Genomic DNA, 16149 nt, shown 5'->3' with positions numbered 1-16149 from the left:
TGGGAACTGACTTGGGGGGGCACTGACTGGAGGGAGCACTGACTGGAGGGGAACTGACTTGGGGGGGAACTGACTTGGGGGGCACTGACTGGAGGGGGAACTGACTTGGGGGGAACTGACTGGAGGAAGCACTGACTGGAGGGGAACTGACTTGGGGAAACTGACTTGGGGAGCACTGACTGGAGGGGGAACTGACTTGGGGGGAACTGACTGGAGGGAGCACCGATGGGGGGACTGGGGGCACTGACTGGAGGGGGAACTGACTTGGGGGGAACTGACTGGAGGGAGCACTGACTGGAGGGGAACTGACTTGGGGGGGAACTGACTTGGGGGGGAACTGACTTGGGGGGAACTGACTGGAGGGAGCACTGATGGGGTACTGGGGGGCACTGACTGGGGGCACTGACTGGAGGGGAACTGACTTGGGGGGGAACTGACTTGGGGGGGAACTGACTTGGGGGGGAACTGACTTGGGGAAACTGACTTGGGGGGCACTGACTGGAGGGGGAACTGACTTGGGGGGAACTGACTTTGGGGGGAACTGACTTGGGGGGAACTGACTGGAGGGAGCACTGATGCGGGGACTGGGGGGCACTGACTGGGGGCACTGACTGGAGGGGAACTGACTTGGGAGGGAACTGACTTGGGGGGAACTGACTTGGGGGGCACTGACTGGGGGAAACCGGGGAACTGACTTGGGGGGCACTGACTCGGGGAACTGGGGAGGAACCGACTTGGGGGGCACTGACTGACTTGGCAGGCACTGACTGGGTGAGAACTGACTTGGGGGGACCTGACTGGGGGTGCACTGACTGGGGGAAACTTGACTGTTGGGGAACTGACTTGGGGAGCACTGACTGACTGAGGGGGCATTGACTGACTGGGAGATAACTATCCGGAGGGGGCACTGACTGACTCGGGGGAAGTGACTTGGGGGGCACTGGCTGACCGGGAACCGGGTCCGAGCGGCGTGCGGCCGCACTCACCTGCCCTGCGGGCCGGGCGTCGCGGCAGCTCCTCGGAGGCCCGTGTGGAGGCCCGAACGGAGGCCAGGGCGCTGGTTGAGGCAAAGCCCAGGCGGCCTCGGGCGGGCCGCACACACATGGGCCCGGCCCGGGGCGCAGCGCCTACGGACACCGGCGCGGCCGGCCGGCGGCTCGAGACCAACTCGGGGCCGCGGGCGGCACTCGGATCGCTCCAAAATGGCGGCAGCGACGCACGGGCGCGCGCTCGGGGGGCGGGGTCTCCGCGTGGGGCGCGCACGCTCGCGGCCGGGGGCGAGGCCTCACGGGTGGGCGGGGCCGGGACGTGGCCCAGCTCTCCCCGCCTCCTGGAGCCCGGCGCTGGGTGCCGCCCGCGTGGGAGCACGAGGGCTTGAGTGTGTTGAGTCCCTGCCAAGGAAGGGTGTCTGCCGCCTCGGAGTGGGTGTGGTCAGGGTGCGGCTTTCCCCTTTTATGTTTCCCTTTGAGGTACTGGCTGAAGTTCTGTGCCAGCATAATTTTCTTTTTCTTTCTTTTTTTTTGAGACGGAGTTTCGCTCTTGTTACCCAGGCTGGAGTGCAATGGCGCGATCTCGGCTCACCGCAACCTCCGCCTCCTGGGTTCAGGCAATTCTCCTGCCTCAGCCTCCTGAGTAGCTGGGATTACAGGCACGCGCCACCATGCCCAGCTAATTTTTTGTATTTTTAGTAGAGACGGGGTTTCACCATATTGACCAGGATGGTCTCGAAACCCTGTCTTTAAAAAAAAAAAAAAAAAGAAAGAGGGCTGGGCGCCGTGGCTCAAGCCTGTAATCCCAGCACTTTGGGAGGCCGAGGCGGGTGGATCACGAGGTCGAGAGATCGAGACCAACCTGGTCAATATGATGAAACCCCGTCTCTACTAAAAATACAAAAAAATTAGCTGGGCATGGTGGCGCGTGCCTGTAATCCCAGCTACTCAGGAGGCTGAGGCAGGAGAATTGCCTGAACCCAGGAGGCGGAGGTTGCGGTGAGCCGAGATCGCGCCATTGCACTCCAGCCTGGGTAACAAGAGCGAAACTCCGTCTCAAAAAAAAAAATAAATAAATAAAGACGGGGTTTCACCATGTTGGTCAGGCTGGTCTTGAACTCCTGACCTCAGGTAATTCGCCCGCCTTGGCCTCCAAAGTACTTGGATTACAGGCGTGAGCCACCACATCCGGCCTGCATAATTAATTTTCTCATAGCCATAAAACAATCTTCGAGTGGCCCGATGCAGTTTGAAAGTCACACACCTGGGGCAGGGGTTTCCCCCGTGTCTCGGGGAAGGGCCTGCTCTTCTGGCCCTAACCTCCTGCCGCAGGCCCCTCCCAGAGGCCAAGGGGCGTGAACACTCCCCACCCCCAGCAGCAGGAGCAGGCTCAGCCCCCGAAGCCAGGCCAGGCCCCTCCCCGTCCCGCGTCCTGCGTGGACCCGGAGCACCTGAGCCACCTCCAGACACTGTTTTCTCCAGGTGCCCCACGGGTTCTTGCACGGCATTTTTCAAATTAAGTATATGCCTATTTAACAACAGTTGGAATTGTTTAATTCCATCTAACTAATCTCTAGAATGATCACTATTATTTCAGATGTCAGAGCGAGCCGTGGGTAAATGTTGGGAAAACATAGGACACTTAAGAGATTTCTAGGGCCGGGCGTGGTGGCTCAAGCCTGTAATCCCAGCACTTTGGGAGGCCGAGGCGGGTGGATCAGGAGGTCGAGAGATCGAGACAATCCTGGTCAACAAGGTGAAACCCCGTCTCTACTAAAAATACAAAAATTAGCCGGGCATGGTGGTGCGTGCCTGTAGTCCCAGCTACTCGGGAGGCTGAGGCAGGAGAATTGCTTGAACCCAGGAGGCGGAGGTTGCGGTGAACCGAGATCGTGCCATTGCACTCCAGCCTGGGTAACAACAGCGAAACACCGTCTCAAAAAAAAAAAAAAAAAAAAAAAGAGATTTCTAAACCTTTTTTCCTGTTGTCAGTGAATACATTCTCTCAGCTCCACATTCACCATGCTCTCTGCGAAAGCGGATCTGGGCCGCTCAAATAAATATTCAGTATTTCTCCTTTGCCAGCTGGCGCTGTTAGGCTTTATCGGTAGAGGGCGCCAGAGAGACGTTGCAGGAGAAAAGGGCTTGGCCCTGCGGCTGGCGGCCCCGGGGCTCCTATGCCCGTCTCCTGCCCTGGTCAGCAGCACCCTCCTCGGAGAGTTTTTTTATTTTTTATTTTATTTTATTTATTTTGAGATCGCTCCTCTGTCTCCCAGGCTGGAGTGCAGTGGCGCGATCTCGGCTCACTACAACCTTCATCTCCCAAGTTCGAGCAATTCTCCTGCCTCACCCTCCTGAGTGGCTGGGATTACAGGCGGCTAATTTTTGTATTTTTAGTAGAGACAGGTTTCACCATGTTGGCCAGGCTGGTCTTGAACTCTTGACCTCGTGATCCACCTCTCGGCCTCCCTAAGAGCTGGGAAGACAAGCGTGAGCCACCACTCCCGGCCTTCTCCATGGTTTTATAGCAGATGTCTCTGGGGAGCCTTTCCCCAACAACAGCTTTTCCCCTCATATCCTAAGGGCAGATTTCTGACACGTTCCGTTGAAGGAACTTCCAGGAAGTGGGGGTAAAGAAGCCTCAGCCTCACAACCTAGAAAAGAGATGCCCTGCATTCCGGTAGGCTTTGCCCTTCTGTAGTCGCTGCCCTTGCTGTGGTCTCCTTTGCAGAAGCTGGAGGTGCTGCTGCTGAATTGAGCTGCAGAATGGGGACTGGGGCCAGGGTCACCAGATGTGAGAGATGCCCCTACCGCCCTTTTGTGGCCCTGAGCACGTGCAACTCTCTGCCTGATCTTGATACCCTTCCTGTGCTCAGCCAGTGCACCTGGGCTCAGCAGGAGCTCCTCTCCTCTTCTCACACCCACACTGAATTCATCAGCAAGTGTGTTCCCTCCACTGCAACATGTTAGATGCTTGATGCTGCAAAGAAAAATCAGCACTGAGAAAAAAGATCTTTCAGCAACACAATTTTTTACTTCCTGGACTGCAGGAAGGGTATCCTTGCTAGCCATCGTGCCATGAGAATACAATGAACAAAGGAACACCCACAAATGTATTCCTTATGCATTTCCGGTCGTCCTTACTGCTGTGTCTGATCTCTGTTGGCAGAAGCCAGACCTCATGATCTAAACTAAAACCCAATTGGCTAACAACTTAAAACTGATCTAAACAGGTAAAAGCAATGGAGAGCTGGGACATGCCTGTGAGCACGTCCAGCTCAGATATCTTGGTTAAAGTACAAGGACACACAGTGTACTACGTGCCTGTAAGCATGGCGTCTCTAACAGCTACACAGGTTAGGGCTTAACAAAGTTAACAAGAAAGGAAACTTTAAAAAGGAACTTTCTTACTTCCGACACTCCACTACCAACACTCTGGTTCAAAACCAGTTTCTCTCACCTGACTCCCACTAGTTTCCTATAGGGGCTCCCTGCGTCTGTCCTGGAGCACTTGCTGTAGGTCAGCTTGCTGTCATCAGCAAAGCAGCCAGAGGGCTCCAGTTAAAATAGATCTAATTGGCTGGGCAAGGTGGCTCACATTTGTAATTCCAGCACTTTGGGAGGCCCAGGCAGGAGGATCACTGGAGCCCAGGAGTTTAACAACAGCCTGAGCAACAAGTGGGCCTCCTGTCTCTACAAAAAGTTTAAAAAAAAAATAGCCAGGGCCGGGCGCAGTGGCTCAAGCCTGTAATCCCAGCACTTTGGGAGGCCGAGGCAGGTAGATCATGAGGTCAAGAGATCGAGACCATCCTGGTGAACAAGGTGAAACCCCGTCTCTACTAAAAATACAAAAAGTTAGCTGGGCATGGTGGTGTGTGCCTGTAATCCCAGCTACTCAGAAGGCTGAGACAGGAGAATTGCCTGAACCCAGGAGGCGGAGGTTGCGGTGAGCCGAGATCGCGCCATTGCACTCCAGCCTGGGTAACAAGAGCGAAACTCCATCTCAAAAAAAAAAAAAAAATTAGTCAGGTGTGGTGACGAACCTGTAGTCCCAGCTACTTGGTCAACTGAAGCAGGAGGATTGCTTGAGCCTGGAAAGTAGAGGCTGTAATGAGCTATGATCTTACTGCTTCGTTCCAGCCCAGGTAACAGAACAAGACCCTGTCTTAAAAAAGTAAAGGGCCAGGAGTGGTGGCTCATACCTGTAATCCCAGCACTTTGTGAAGCTGAGGTGGGCAGATCATTTGAAGGCAGAACCAACCTAGCCAACATGGTGAAACCCCTTCTCTGCTACAAATACAAAAAATTAGCTGGGGTGGTGGCAGGCCCTGTAGTCCCAGCTACTTGGGAGGCTGAGGCAGGAGAATCACTTGAACCCAGGAGGTGGAGGTTGCAGTGAGCTGAGATCGCATCACTGCACTCTAGCCTGGGTGATAGAGTGTGTCTCTGTCTCTAAATAACAAAATAAAATGAAATAAAATCAGGCCGGGCACGGTGGCTCAAGCCTGTAATCCCAGCACTTTGGGAGGCCGAGGTTGGTGGATCACGAGGTCAAGAGATCGAGATCATCCTAGTCAACATGGTGAAACCCCGTCTCTACTAAAGGTGCAAAAAATTAGTTGGGCATGGTGGCGCGTGCCTGTACTCCCAGCTACTCAGGAGGCTGAGGCAGGAGAATTGCCTGAACCCGGGAGGTGGAGGTTGTGGTGAGCAGAGATCACGCCATTGCACTCCAGCCTGGATAACAAGAGTGAAACTCCGTCTCAAAAAAAAAAAAAAAAAAAAAAAAGGTCGGGAGCGGTGGCTCAAACCTGTAATCCCAGCACTTTGGGAGGCCGAGGCGGGTGGATCACGAGGTCAAGAGATTGAGACCATCCTGGTCAACATGGTGAAACCCCGTCTCTACTAAAAATACAAAAAATTAGCTGGGCATGGTGGCGCATGCCTGTAATCCCAGCTACTCAGGAGGCTGAGGCAGGAGAATTGCCTGAACCCAGGAGGCGGAGGTTGCGGTGAGCCGAGATCGCGCCATTGCACTCCAGCCTGGGTAACAAGAGCGAAACTCCGTCTCAAAAAAAAAAAAAAAAAAATGAAATAAAATAGGTCAGATCACGTCTTGCCTACCGCCAGGAGCTCCTGCCTCACAGGCTGAACAACAAAGCTCCTCCTGTGGCCCACAGAGCCCTACCTGATCTGAGCTCCCCTCTCCCACTCCCTGTGCTCATGATTCCCAGCCTGACGACCTCCCGCCACCGGCCACTGGCTGGCGCTGTCCCTGCATCCCCACAGGCCCTTCCTTGGTCATTGCTGCGCTGGTGACTGGCCACCGAGGTCTTCACTGCACACTGCCCTTCCCTGCCTGGGTTTCCCTGGTCACTAGGTTTCAACTCTCTGTCTCACAAACTACACCACACACCACACACACCGCCATGCACACCTCACACACACCACATCACACCACACACACCCACACACAGCACACACACCCACATACACCACACACACCCCACACACACCACACAACACACACCACACCACACGCACACGACACCACACCACACGCACACCACACACGCCACACCATACACACCACACCACACACCACAGTACACACCACACACCACAGTACACACCACACCACACACACCCACACACACACCACACACACCACACACACAACCACACATACCACACCATGCACACCACACCACCCATACCCCACACACACCACACGCACACCACACACACCCCACCACGCACACCACACCATACACACCACACCACACACCACACCACACACACACCACACACCATACACAACCACACACACCACACCATGCACACCACACTACACACACCACACCACACACCACACCACACACACCACACACACCACACATCACACATGCCACACTATACACACCACACACACACACCCACACACATACCACATCACACACCACACACACACCACACACCACAAGCATACCACACACACATATGCACAACAACCCTGCACACCCCACACACACAACACACCCCACACCCCCCCCACACACACCCATACGCATACCACACACCACAAACACACCACACATACCACACTCCACACACAGCACACCCCACACACATCACACACACACACACCCCACACACCCATACATACCCCACACCACACACACACACACACACACCACACACAACACACCCCACACCACACACACCACACTAAACCCCCAGCACACACACACCACACACACCCGACACACCATACCACATGCCCAACACACTCCACACTGCACACACATACAAACCACATACACTATACAGCACACACACCACATACACACTCCACACAAACCACATACCATACACATACTACACATCACACAAACTGCACACACTGCACACCACACACACCACACAACCACACAGCCACACACATACACACCACACACTCCACATCACACACAGACTACACACACCACATACTACCCACCACACACGCCAGGCACCTCACACACTCCACACCACACAAACACCACACACACACTACACACCACACACACTACACACACATATACATCACACACCCCACATACCACACACCACACACACTACAAACCACACACATGCCACTCACCACATACTACACACACCACACACACAGACACCACACACTACACACCACACACCATATACCACACACATATCACACAGACCACACACACTACACAAACATACCACACACACCACACACACATAGCACACCCACACCTCACACCCACCCACACACACCACACACACATCCCACACATTACACCCACACACCCCACACATAGCACACCCACACACCACACACACATGCACATGTACATACACACACATACACACACACACATAAACACACACTCACACAGTTTACCGCCTTCCCTACTTGGTTTATCCTCCTTCAAAATTTTGTCACTAGGGCTAGGCAGAGTGGATGACACCTGTAAGCCTAGTACTTTGGGAGGCCAAGGTGGGTGGATCATTTCAGGTCAGGAGTTCAAGACCAACCTGGCCAATGTGGTGAAACCCTATCTTTACTAAAAATACAAAAATTAGCTGTGTGTGGTGGCGGGCGCCTATAAACCCAGCTACTTGGGAAGCTGAGGCAGGAGAATCACTTGAACCCGGGAAGCAGAGGTTACAGTGAGCTGAGATTGCATTACTGCATTGCAGCCTGTCCAACAGAGTGAGACTCCATCTCAAAGAAAAAGATTGCATCACTAGTTATGGTTCACTAAAGGGACAGAAACCACGCAATGATTTCAACAGGGAAAATTTGGTATAAAAATATTATCAACACACTTTGGGAGGCCGAGGTGGGTGGATCACGAGGTCAAGAGATTGAGACCATCCTGGTCAACATGGTGAAACCCTGTCTCTACTAAAAATACAAAAATTAGCTGGGCAGGGTGGCGCAGCCTCTAGTCCCAGCTACTTGGGAGGCAGGAGAATTGCTTGAACCCAGGAGGCAGAGGTTGCGGAGAGCAGAGATCGCACCACTGCACTCCAGCCTGGGTAACAAGAGTAAAACTCCGTCTCAAAAAATATGTATATATATTATCAACAAGAAGAGATTAGTTATAAAGTAAAAAATTTCAAGAAAGGACAGTCTGGCCTGGGCAACACAGTGAGAGACTGTCTTTCCAAAAATAAATTTTTTTTTGAGACGGAGTTTCGCTCTTGTTGCCCAGGCTGGAGTGCAATGGCGAAATCTTGGCTCACCAAAACCTCTGCCTCCTGAGCTCAGGTGATTCTCCTGCCTCAGCCTCCCAAGTAGCTGGGATTACAGGCATGCACCACCATGCCCGGCTAGCATTTTTAGTACAGATGATCTTTCTCCATGTTGGTGAGGCTGGTCTCAAACTCCTGACCTTAGATGGTCTGCCTGCCTCGGCCTCCTAAAGTGCTGAGATTACAGGCATGAGCCACCACACCCGCCCTCCCCCTGTTAAAAATTTTAAAAATTAGCCGGGCATGGCGGTGCATGCCTATACTCCCAGCTACTCTGGAGGCTGAGGTGGGAGGATTGCTTGAGCACCCTTAAAAATTTTAAAAATTAGGCCAGGTGCGGTGGCTCATGCCTATAATCCCAGCAGTTTGGGCGGCAGAGGCAGGTGGATCATGAGGTCAAGAGATGGAGACCATCCTGGCCAGCAAGGTGAAACCCTGTCTCTCTCTCTCTTTTTTTTTTTTTTTTTTTTGAGACAGAGTTTCACTGTTTCGCTCTTGTTACCCAGGTTGGAGTGCAATGGCGCGATCTTGGCTCACCGCAACCTCCGCCTCCTGGGTTCAAGCAATTCTCCTGCCTCAGCCTCCTGAGTAGCTGGGATTACAGGCACGTGCCACCATGCCCAGCTAATTTTTTGTATTTTTAGTAGAGACGGGGTTTCACCATGTTGACCAGGATGGTCTCGATCTCTTGACCTTGTGATCCACCCGCCTCAGCCTCCCAAAGTGTTGGGATTACAGGCGTGAGCCACCGCGCCCAGCTGAAACCCCGTCTTTACAAAAAAAAAAAAAAAAAAGGCTGGGCGCAGTGGCTCAAGGCTGTAATCCCAGCACTTTGGGAGGCCGAGGTGGGTAGATCACGAGATCAAGAGATCGAGACCATCCTGGTCAATATGGTGAAACCCCGTCTCTACTAAAAATACAAAAAAAAGAAAAAAAAATTAGCTGGGCATGGTGGCGTGTGCCTGTAATCCCAGCTACTCAGGAGGGTGAGGCAGGAGAATTGCCTGAACCAGGAGGCGGAGGTTGCAGTAAGCTGAGATCACGCCATTGCACTCCAGCCTGGGTAACAAGAGCGAAACTCCATCTCAAAAAAAAAAAAAAAAAAAAAAAGACGGGGTTTCACCGTGTTGATCAAGCTGGTCTTGAACTCCTGACCTCAGGTAATCCACCTGCCTTGGCCTCCAAAGTGCTTGGATTACAGGTGTGAGCCACCATGCCTGGCCCGAAACCCCGTCTCTACTAAAAATACAAAAATTAGCTGGGCGTGGTGGCACATACCTGTAGTCCCAGGTACGTGGGAGGCTGAGGCACAAGAGTTGCTTGAACCCCGGAGGCGGAGGTTGCAGTGAGCCAAGACCGCACCACTGCATTTCAGCCTGGCACCTGGTGACAGAACAAGACTCTTTCTCAAAAAAAAAAAAAAAATTTTTTTTAAATTAGCCGGGCATGGTGGTGCACACCTGTAGTCCCAGCTACTCTGGAGGCTGAGGTGGGAGGATTTCCTGAGCCCTAGTGAGCCATGACCATGCTGCTGTACTCCAACCTGGGTGACAGAGCAAGACCTTGTCTCCAAATTAATTAATTAAAATAAAGAAGGAACAGGCCAGGTGTGGTGACTTACATTTACAATCCCAGCACTTGGAGAGGCTGAGGCAGGAGGATCACTTGAGGCCAGGTGTTTGAGACCAGCCTGGACAATACAGTGAGACCCAGTCTCTTTTTTTCTTTTTTTATAAGATGGGGTTTCACCATCATCTTGAACTCCTGACCTCAGGTGATCCACCTACCTTGGCCTCCCAAAGTGCTAGGATTACAGGCGTGAGCCACCACGCCCTGCTGAGAACCAGTCCCTAAAAATTTTTTTTTTTTTTTTGAGACGGAGTTTCACTCTTGTTACCCAGGCTGGAGTGCAATGGTGCGATCTCGGCTCACCGCAACCTCCGCCTCCTGGGTTCAGGCAATTCTCCTGCCTCAGCCTCCTGAGTAGCTGGGATTACAGGCACGTGCCACCATGCCCAGCTAATTTTTTGTATTTTTAGTAGAGACGGGGTTTCACCATGTTGACCAGGATGGTCTCGATCTCTCGACCTCGTGATCCACCCGCCTCGGCCTCCCAAAGTGCTGGGATTACAGGCTTGAGCCACCGCACCTGGCCTAAAATTTTTTTAAAGTTAGTAGGTATTCTGATGTGTTCCTGTAGTCCCAGATACTCAGGAAGCTGAGGTGAGAGGATTGCTTGAGTCCAGGAGGTTGAAGCTGCAGTGAGCTGTGATTGCACTACTGTACTCCAACCTGGGCAACAGAGTAAGACCCTATTAAGAAAGAAAGAGGAAGGAAGGAGAGAGAGGAAGGAGAGGAGGGAATGGGATAGGAAATGAGGAGGGGAGGAAGGAGAGAAAGGAAAGAAAAGAGAGAATAAGGAAGAGAGGGAAGGAGGGAGACAAGGAGAAGAAAGGGAGGAAGGGAAGGGGAAAGAAAAGAAAAGGAAGATAAAAAAGGAAGAAAGAAAGAAGGCCTGCCGTGGTGGCTCATGCCTGTAATCCCAGCACTTTGGGAGGCTAAGGCAGGCGGATCACCTCAGGTCAGGAATTTAAGACCAGCCCGAACAACGTGGTAAAACCTGTCTCTACTAAAAATACGAAAAGTAGCCGGGCGTGGTGGCACGTGCCTGTAATCCCAGATACTTGAGAGGCCAGCAGGATAATTGCTTGAACCCGGGAGGCAGAGGTTGCAGTGAGCCGAGACTGCGCCATTGCACTCCAGCCTGGGTGACAGCAAGACTCTATCTCGGGGGGAAAAAAACGTAGAAGGGGGTTCCTTCCCCAAGGGTGGGAGTTCATTCTTTTTTTTTTTTTTTTTTTTTTTTTTGAGACGGAGTTTCGCTCTTGTTGCCCAGGCTGGAGTGCAATGGCGCGATCTCGGCTCACCGCAACCTCCGCCTCCTGGGTTCAGGCAATTCTCCTGCCTCAGCCTCCTGAGTAGCTGGGATGACAGGCACCCGCCACCATGCCCAGCTAATTCTTAGTATTTTTAGTAGAGACGGGGTTTCACCATGTTGACCAGGATGGTCTCGATCTCTTGACCTCGTGATCCACCCGCCTCAGCCTCCCAAAGTGCTGGGATTACAGGCTTGAGCCACCGCGCCCGGCTGGGAGTTCATTCTTTGTTAGAGAAGTGTGGATGTGTCCAGCAGGATCCCCGGATTGTCCTGGGGTGGAGCTGATCCACAGCCACTGAGGAGAGTCTGGCGGGCAGGAATGCACCCCTCTAACTGCAGTTTGGCCAAAGCTGGAAAATCAACCTCTGAAGTGCCTGTGAGGCTCAATGGGAATCTGTCCATGGAGTTGGCACTGAAACTCAGTGGGAAGCTACCCCCGGGGTGACACCAAAAGGTGGTGAGGATGAGTACAACTGCAACATTTCAGAAGACATTAGCCGGGCACAGTGTGCGCTGGCAGCCACGCAGCAGGAGCTGGAGGAGAAGGAATGCAGGCGGGCACCGGAAGCCCCTTCCTCCTGTACCCTCTCCTGGCAGAGCTTCCCAGGGGTGGTCTCAAACTCCAAAGTGCTGGGATTACAAGGGTGAGCCACTGTGCCCAGCCAGCGTGTCATGTTTTTGGTTAAAAGACGCAACATTGAGGCATAGCGAGGGCGGTGGCAGTGCAGGCAGGGACTCCTCAAAAAAAAAAAAAAAAAAAAAAAAAAGACATTAGCCAGGCACGGTGGCTCATGCCTGTAATCTCAGCACTTCGGGAGGCCGAGGTGGGCAGATCACGAGGTCAGGAGATCGGGACCAGCCTGGCCAACATGGTGAAACCCCGTCTCTACTAAAATACAGAAAATTAGGCAGGCATCGTGGCAGGCACCTGTAGTCCCAGCTACTCAGGAGGCTGAGGCAGGGGAATCGCTTGATGTGCCTCATGGAGAGGCACTTTTGCCTCTTCCCTGTTTCAGGTGGTCTTTAATCTGGTCTGGATTAAAGTTCTGCCTCCTACCTCAAAATCAGAATACAGGTATTGATCGACTTATGACCAATGCAACTTACGACCATTCAACTTAACGACCACAATCGCTAGCCACGACCGCTCTGCGTCTGGCAGCACAAACATTGCCCAGCTGAGCGTATGACGGTGCGGACCAGTTTCTGGCAGCACTATCATCTCCACGTGCACCATTTCAACTGTTATCCCCGACTCGGTACAGCAATTTGTGTTTTGTGTCTTTGATATTTTTCATCAAACCCTTCGCAAGATGTCTACCAAGAGGAAATTGTCTTTATCTACGCCTCAGCCTGCCAAGAAGGAAAGAAAGGCCATCCATCTCGACATGAATATGAAGGTAATTAAGCAGTACGAAGGAGGAAAGAAAGTGAATGTGATCACACGTGATACGAAGTTATCACACTCAACTGTGTCGACGATTTTGAAAGATAAAGAATTCGTTGTCGGGCCGGGCGCGGTGGCTCAAGCCTGTAATCCCAGCGCTTTGGGAGGCCGAGGCGGGTGGATCACGAGGTCAAGAGATCGAGACCATCCTGGACAACGTGGTGAAACCCCGTCTCTACTAAAAATACAAAAAATCAGCTGGGCATGGTGGCACATGCCTGTAATTCCAGCTACTCAGGAGGCTGAGGCAGGAAAATTGCCTGAACCCAGGAGGCGGAGGTTGCGGTGAGCCGAGATCGCGCCATTGCACTCCAGCCTGGGTAACAAGAGCGAAACTCCGTCTCAAAAAAAAAAAAAGAATTCGTGAAGCTGTGAAAGGTTCTGCACCCATGCGATCAACAGTTATAACAAAGCAACGAAGTGGGCCCATCCACGAAATGGAGAAATTGCTATATACCTTTGGATGGAAGATAAAATTCAAAAATGGACACCATTAAGTCTTTTTACTGTGCAGATGAAGGTGAGAAGTCTATTTCAGACTCTGAAGGAGCGTGCTGGAGAAGATTACAGTCAAGAACTTGTAGCAAGCACTGGCTGGTTCCAGAGATTCAAGAAAAGATTCCAAATGCATAGTGTTCGAGTCACTGGAGAAGCAGCGAGTGCGATGAGGAAGCAGCACGTAAGTTTGCTGATAGTCTGGATGAATTAATTACAGATGAGGGATATCTAGCAGAACAGATTTTCAATGTTGATGAACTTACAAATGAAGAGCTAATCGAACTGGAAGAAGAAAGAGTTGCGGGAGAAGAAAGAAGAGAAGCAGAGAAAGAAGAGGAGGAGCCAGAAAGAAAGTTCATCACTAAGGGATTATCAGAAGGTTTATCTTCACTGAATAAACTTCTTATACATTTTGAAGCAATGAACCCAAACATCGAACGATTTGCAAGGATTGAACAGATGGCGCATGATGTGTTTCGTCCGTATCGTGAAATTTATGAAGAAATAAAGAAACATACAATTCAGACAAAGCTCACCATATTTATGAAAAAACGAACTCTGGTAACCTCAACTGCTGCCTCAGATGACGCCATCAATGATCCGCAGCCAAGCACCAGCGGCCAATAAAATGTTTCGTACATGTTTATATATTTTGATAATATTTGCAATTGGGAAAATGTTTCCTATGGTATTTTTTACATCTGTATTTTGTATTTTTGTATGCACCTGTATTTTGTAATTTTGTATGTTTTGCAAATATTAAACCAATTGTACTGGTAATGCAGTGTTTTACTTAAACCTGACGAATGTAAAAATACAGTAAGAAACAAAATGGTGTAGAGATGATACAAATGGCATAAAATGAACAAAGAAAATTATGATATATAACAATAATGAAAGAAAATTATGATAAAATGACTTAAAGATTTTTATAACATCATTTCACAGTACTGTACATACAGCCTACTCAACTTACGACCAAATCGTGTTACCACCGGTATGTCGGAACCAATCGTGGTCGTAAGTTGAGCACGAGCTGTACATCTTTTTTTTTTTTTTTTTTTTGAGACGGAGTTTCGCTCTTGTTACCCAGGCTGGAGTGCGATGGCACGATCTCGGCTCACTGCAACCTCCGCCTCCTGGGTTCAGGCAATTCTCCTGCCTCAGCCTCCTAAGTAGCTGGGATTACAGGCACGCACCACTATGCCCAGCTAAATTTTTTTGTATTTTTAGTAGAGACGGGGTTTCACCATGTTGACCAGGATGGTCTCGATCTCTTGACCTTGTGATCCACCCGCCTCGGCCTCCCAAAGTGCTGGGATTACAGGCTTGAGCCACCGCGCCCGGCCAGCTGTACATCTTATAATAATGGCATGCAATAACCACGGGAAAAGAAAATGTTCAAGACCATTAGTAATCAGGCAAATGCACATTAAATAGCCAGGTGCAGTTAACTGCACTCTAGCCTGGGTGACAGGATGAGATCTCTTCTCTACAAAATAAATAAATTTTAAAAATCACGAGATATCATTACTCACTCACTGGACTGGCTAAAATAAAGACGCTTGGCAATACCAGTTGTTGGTAAGGATGTGGAGCAAACAAAACACTCACACACTGTTAGTAGGAATTTTTTTTTTTTTTTTCTTTTTTTTTGAGAGGGAGTTTCACTCTTGTTACCCAGGCTGGAGTGCAACGGCGGAATCTCGGCTCACCGCAACCTCCGCCTCCTGCGTTCAGGCAATTCTCCTGCCTCAGCCTCCTGAGTAGCTGGGATTACAGGAACGCGCCACCATGCCCAGCTAATATTTTGTATTTTTAGTAGAGACGGGGTTTCACCATGTTGACCAGGATGGTCTCAATCTCTTGACCTTGTGATCCACCCGCCTCGGCCTCCCAAAGTGCTGGGATTACAGGCTTGAGCCACCGCGCCCGGCAGTAGCAATGTTTTTAAATGTACGGCTGCTTTGGGGAAAGCTAAACCTATACCCAGACTATGCCTCAGCAATTTGGTTTCTATGCACGTCCAAGAGAAACGAAAAAAATGAGCCTGGGTAATGTAAGACTCCATCTCTCAAAAAAAAAATTGAAAAACATAATGGGGCATGGTGGCGTGTGCCGGTAATCCCAGCTACTTGGAAGGCTGAGGCAGGAGAATCACTTGAACCCAGGAGACAGAGGTTGCAGTGAGTCGAGACCGTCCCATTGCACACCAGCCTGGACAAGAGCAAAACTCTGTCTCAAACAAACACCAAAAACAAACAAAAAAACAACACGGCCATGTGCTGCTTAATGGTGAAGTTATGTCCTGAGAAATGGGTCACTGGGCGATTTCGTTGTGCGACAAACCTAGACGGGACAGCCTATCCCACACCCAGGCCACATGATCCGAACAACACGTGGTAATCTTTCATTTATTTATTTAGAGATGGAGTCTCCTTCTGTCACCCAGCCTTGAGTGCCATGGCGCCATCTCGTCTCACTGAAACCTTTCC

At 51.0% G+C, this 16149-nt stretch overlaps 1 protein-coding gene across 6 annotated transcripts in view; it reads right to left on the bottom strand.

Moving 5' to 3' along the window:
- PPP6R2 (protein phosphatase 6 regulatory subunit 2) overlaps positions 1–1231 on the bottom strand; it is a 99044-nt gene extending 97813 nt beyond the window's left edge. For 5 of the 6 annotated variants that reach the window (XM_039463285.2, XM_039463284.2, XM_074391323.1 and 2 more), the window contains exon 1: positions 987–1231. The gene's annotated coding sequence lies outside the window, so the exon portion shown is untranslated. The remainder of the gene's footprint in view (positions 1–986) is intronic. The other variant, XM_074391325.1, reaches the window with a different exon arrangement.
- Between the last annotated feature and the right edge of the window lie 14918 nt (positions 1232–16149).

This window comes from Saimiri boliviensis, chromosome 21, assembly GCF_048565385.1.
Source record: "Saimiri boliviensis isolate mSaiBol1 chromosome 21, mSaiBol1.pri, whole genome shotgun sequence".
NCBI lineage: Eukaryota > Metazoa > Chordata > Mammalia > Primates > Cebidae > Saimiri > Saimiri boliviensis.
The sequence above is the reverse complement of the archived record's forward strand: the minus strand, read 5'-3'. Positions and strand labels throughout refer to the sequence as shown.